The sequence below is a fragment of the Petromyzon marinus genome, chromosome 61 (assembly GCF_048934315.1).
Source record: "Petromyzon marinus isolate PM22_M1 ecotype Great Lakes invasive population chromosome 61, UKy_Petmar_22M1.pri1.0, whole genome shotgun sequence".
Taxonomy (NCBI): domain Eukaryota; kingdom Metazoa; phylum Chordata; class Hyperoartia; order Petromyzontiformes; family Petromyzontidae; genus Petromyzon; species Petromyzon marinus.
In genome coordinates this window covers 1,657,187-1,664,473 of record NC_133727.1, presented here as the reverse complement: position 1 = coordinate 1,664,473, position 7,287 = coordinate 1,657,187, and positions in this window count along the sequence as shown.

Here is a 7,287-nt window from a genome sequence, read left to right as displayed (position 1 = left end):
CATCCACCATCATCATCATCACCATCATCATCATAATCGTCGTCGTCATCATCATAGCCATCACTATCATCACCACCATCATTATCATCACCCATCACCATCATCATCATAATCGTCGTCGTCATCATCATAGCCATCATTATCATCACCACCATCATCATCATCACCATCATCATCATAATCGTCGTCGTCATCATCATAGCCATCACTATCATCACCACCATCATCATCATCACCATCATCATCATAATCGTCGTCGTCATCATCATAGCCATCATTATCATCACCACCATCATCATCATCACCATCATCATCATAATCGTCGTCGTCATCATCATAGCCATCACTATCATCACCACCATCATCATCATCACCATCATCATCATAATCGTCGTCGTCATCATCATAGCCATCATTATCATCACCACCATCATCATCATCACCATCATCATCATAATCGTCGTCGTCATCATCATAGCCATCACTATCATCACCACCATCATCATCATCACCATCATCATCATAATCGTCGTCGTCATCATCATAGCCATCATTATCATCACCACCATCATCATCATCACCATCATCATCATAATCGTCGTCGTCATCATCATAGCCATCACTATCATCACCACCATCATCATCATCACCATCATCATCATAATCGTCGTCGTCATCATCATAGCCATCATTATCATCACCACCATCATCATCATCACCATCATCATCATAATCGTCGTCGTCATCATCATAGCCATCACTATCATCACCACCATCATCATCATCACCATCATCATCATAATCGTCGTCGTCATCATCATAGCCATCATTATCATCACCACCATCATCATCATCACCATCATCATCATAATCGTCGCGTCATCATCATAGCCATCACTATCATCACCACCATCATCATCATCACCATCATCATCATAATCGTCGTCGTCATCATCATAGCCATCATTATCATCACCACCATCATCATCATCACCATCATCATCATAATCGTCGTCGTCATCATCATAGCCATCACTATCATCACCACCATCATCATCATCACCATCATCATCATAATCGTCGTCGTCATCATCATAGCCATCATTATCATCACCACCATCATCATCATCACCATCATCATCATAATCGTCGTCGTCATCATCATAGCCATCACTATCATCACCACCATCATCATCATCACCATCATCATCATAATCGTCGTCGTCATCATCATAGCCATCACTATCATCACCACCATCATCATCATCATCACCATCATCATCATAATCGTCGTCGTCATCATCATAGCCATCACTATCATCACCACCATCATCATCATCACCATCATCATCATAATCGTCGTCGTCATCATCATAGCCATCATTATCATCACCACCATCATCATCATCACCATCATCATCATAATCGTCGTCGTCATCATCATAGCCATCACTATCATCACCACCATCATCATCATAATCCCATCATCATTGCCATCATCATCACCACCATCATCATCACCATCATCATCATAATCGTCGTCGTCATCATCATAGCCATCATTATCATCACCACCATCATCATCATCACCATCATCATCATAATCGTCGTCGTCATCATCATAGCCATCACTATCATCACCACCATCATCATCATCACCATCATCATCATAATCGTCGTCGTCATCATCATAGCCATCATTATCATCACCCACCATCATCATCATCACCATCATCATCATAATCGTCGTCGTCATCATCATAGCCATCACTATCATCACCACCATCATCCATCATCATCATAATCGTCGTCGTCATCATCATAGCCATCACTATCATCACCACCATCATCATCATCACCATCATCATCATAATCGTCGTCGTCATCATCATAGCCATCATTATCATCACCACCATCATCATCATCACCATCATCATCATAATCGTCGTCGTCATCATCATAGCCATCACTATCATCACCACCATCATCATCATCACCATCATCATCATAATCGTCGTCGTCATCATCATAGCCATCATTATCATCACCACCATCATCATCATCACCATCATCATCATAATCGTCGTCGTCATCATCATAGCCATCACTATCATCACCACCATCATCATCATCACCATCATCATCATAATCGTCGTCGTCATCATCATAGCCATCATTATCATCACCACCATCATCATCATCACCATCATCATCATAATCGTCGTCGTCATCATCATAGCCATCACTATCATCACCACCATCATATCATCACCATCATCATCATAATCGTCGTCGTCATCATCATAGCCATCATTATCATCACCACCATCATCATCATCACCATCATCATCATAATCGTCGTCGTCATCATCATAGCCATCATTATCATCACCACCATCATCATCATCACCATCATCATCATAATCGTCGTCGTCATCATCATAGCCATCACTATCATCACCACCATCATCATCATCACCATCATCATCATAATCGTCGTCGTCATCATCATAGCCATCATTATCATCACCACCATCATCATCATCACCATCATCATCATAATCGTCGTCGTCATCATCATAGCCATCACTATCATCACCACCATCATCATCATCCCAATCGTCGTCGTCATCATCATAGCCATCATTATCATCACCACCATCATCATCATCACCATCATCATCATAATCGTCGTCGTCATCATCATAGCCATCATTATCATCACCACCATCATCATCATCACCATCATCATCATAATCGTCGTCGTCATCATCATAGCCATCATTATCATCACCACCATCATCATCATCACCATCATCATCATAATCGTCGTCGTCATCATCATAGCCATCACTATCATCACCACCATCATCATCATCACCATCATCATCATAATCGTCGTCGTCATCATCATAGCCATCATTATCATCACCACCATCATCATCATCACCATCATCATCATAATCGTCGTCGTCATCATCATAGCCATCACTATCATCACCACCATCATCATCATCACCATCATCATCATAATCGTCGTCGTCATCATCATAGCCATCATTATCATCACCACCATCATCATCATCACCATCATCATCATAATCGTCGTCGTCATCATCATAGCCATCACTATCATCACCACCATCATCATCATCACCATCATCATCATAATCGTCGTCGTCATCATCATAGCCATCATTATCATCACCACCATCATCATCATCACCATCATCATAATCGTCGTCGTCGTCATCATCATAGCCATCACTATCATCACCACCATCATCATCATCACCATCATCATCATAATCGTCGTCGTCATCATCATAGCCATCATTATCATCACCACCATCATCATCATCACCATCATCATCATAATCGTCGTCGTCATCATCATAGCCATCACTATCATCACCACCATCATCATCATCACCATCATCATCATAATCGTCGTCGTCATCATCATAGCCATCATTATCATCACCACCATCATCATCATCACCATCATCATCATAATCGTCGTCGTCATCATCATAGCCATCACTATCATCACCACCATCATCATCATCACCATCATCATCATAATCGTCGTCGTCATCATCATAGCCATCATTATCATCACCACCATCATCATCATCACCATCATCATCATAATCGTCGTCGTCATCATCATAGCCATCACTATCATCACCACCATCATCATCATCACCATCATCATCATAATCGTCGTCGTCATCATCATAGCCATCATTATCATCACCACCATCATCATCATCACCATCATCATCATAATCGTCGTCGTCATCATCATAGCCATCACTATCATCACCACCATCATCATCATCACCATCATCATCATAATCGTCGTCGTCATCATCATAGCCATCATTATCATCACCACCATCATCATCATCACCATCATCATCATAATCGTCGTCGTCATCATCATAGCCATCACTATCATCACCACCATCATCATCATCACCATCATCATCATAATCGTCGTCGTCATCATCATAGCCATCATTATCATCACCACCATCATCATCATCACCATCATCATCATAATCGTCGTCGTCATCATCATAGCCATCACTATCATCACCACCATCATCATCATCACCATCATCATCATAATCGTCGTCGTCATCATCATAGCCATCATTATCATCACCACCATCATCATCATCACCATCATCATCATAATCGTCGTCGTCATCATCATAGCCATCACTATCATCACCACCATCATCATCATCACCATCATCATCATAATCGTCGTCGTCATCATCATAGCCATCATTATCATCACCACCATCATCATCATCACCATCATCATCATAATCGTCGTCGTCATCATCATAGCCATCACTATCATCACCACCATCATCATCATCATCACCATCATCATCATAATCGTCGTCGTCATCATCATAGCCATCATTATCATCACCACCATCATCATCATCACCATCATCATCATAATCGTCGTCGTCATCATCATAGCCATCATTATCATCACCACCATCATCATCATCACCATCATCATCATAATCGTCGTCGTCATCATCATAGCCATCACTATCATCACACCATCATCATCATCATCATCACCATCATCATCATAATCGTCGTCGTCATCATCATAGCCATCATTATCATCACCACCATCATCATCATCACCATCATCATCATAATCGTCGTCGTCATCATCATAGCCATCATTATCATCACCACCATCAACATCTTCACCATCATCATCATAATCGTCGTCGTCATCATCATAGCCATCCATCATTCATCCATCACCACCATCATCATCACCATCATCATCATAATCGTCGTCGTCATCATCATAGCCATCATTATCATCACCACCATCATCATCATCACCATCATCATCATAATCGTCGTCGTCATCATCATAGCCATCATTATCATCACCACCATCATCATCATCACCATCATCATCATAATCGTCGTCGTCATCATCATAGCCATCACTATCATCACCACCATCATCATCATCACCATCATCATCATAATCGTCGTCGTCATCATCATAGCCATCATTATCATCACCACCATCATCATCATCACCATCATCATCATAATCGTCGTCGTCATCATCATAGCCATCACTATCATCACCACCATCATCATCATCACCATCATCATCATAATCGTCGTCGTCATCATCATAGCCATCACTATCATCACCACCATCATCATCATCACCATCATCATCATAATCGTCGTCGTCATCATCATAGCCATCATTATCATCACCACCATCATCATCATCACCATCATCATCATAATCGTCGTCGTCATCATCATAGCCATCATTATCATCACCACCATCATCATCATCACCATCATCATCATAATCGTCGTCGTCATCATCATAGCCATCACTATCATCACCACCATCATCATCATCACCATCATCATCATAATCGTCGTCGTCATCATCATAGCCATCATTATCATCACCACCATCATCATCATCACCATCATCATCATAATCGTCGTCGTCATCATCATAGCCATCACTATCATCACCACCATCATCATCATCACCATCATCATCATAATCGTCGTCGTCATCATCATAGCCATCATTATCATCACCACCATCATCATCATCACCATCATCATCATAATCGTCGTCGTCATCATCATAGCCATCACTATCATCACCACCATCATCATCATCACCATCATCATCATAATCGTCGTCGTCATCATCATAGCCATCATTATCATCACCACCATCATCATCATCACCATCATCATCATAATCGTCGTCGTCATCATCATAGCCATCATTATCATCACCACCATCATCATCATCACCATCATCATCATAATCGTCGTCGTCATCATCATAGCCATCACTATCATCACCACCATCATCATCATCACCATCATCATCATAATCGTCATCATCATAGCCATCACTATCATCACCACCATCATCATCATCACCATCATCATCATAATCGTCGTCGTCATCATCATAGCCATCATTATCATCACCACCATCATCATCATCACCATCATCATCATAATCGTCGTCGTCATCATCATAGCCATCACTATCATCACCACCATCATCATCATCACCATCATCATCATAATCGTCGTCGTCATCATCATAGCCATCATTATCATCACCACCATCATCATCATCACCATCATCATCATAATCGTCGTCGTCATCATCATAGCCATCACTATCATCACCACCATCATCATCATCACCATCATCATCATAATCGTCGTCGTCATCATCATAGCCATCATTATCATCACCACCATCATCATCATCACCATCATCATCATAATCGTCGTCGTCATCATCATAGCCATCACTATCATCACCACCATCATCATCATCATCACCATCATCATCATAATCGTCGTCGTCATCATCATAGCCATCATTATCATCACCACCATCATCATCATCACCATCATCATCATAATCGTCGTCGTCATCATCATAGCCATCACTATCATCACCACCATCATCATCATCACCATCATCATCATAATCGTCGTCGTCATCATCATAGCCATCATTATCATCACCACCATCATCATCATCACCATCATCATCATAATCGTCGTCGTCATCATCATAGCCATCACTATCATCACCACCATCATCATCATCACCATCATCATCATAATCGTCGTCGTCATCATCATAGCCATCATTATCATCACCACCATCATCATCATCATCACCATCATCATCATAATCGTCGTCGTCATCATCATAGCCATCACTATCATCACCACCATCATCATCATCACCATCATCATCATAATCGTCGTCGTCATCATCATAGCCATCATTATCATCACCACCATCATCATCATCACCATCATCATCATAATCGTCGTCGTCATCATCATAGCCATCACTATCATCACCACCATCATCATCATCACCATCATCATCATAATCGTCGTCGTCATCATCATAGCCATCATTATCATCACCACCATCATCATCATCACCATCATCATCATAATCGTCGTCGTCATCATCATAGCCATCACTATCATCACCACCATCATCATCATCATCACCATCATCATCATAATCGTCGTCGTCATCATCATAGCCATCACTATCATCACCACCATCATCATCATCATCACCACATCATCATCATAATCGTCGTCGTCATCATCATAGCCATCACTATCATCACCACCATCATCATCATCACCATCATCATCATAATCGTCGTCGTCATCATCATAGCCATC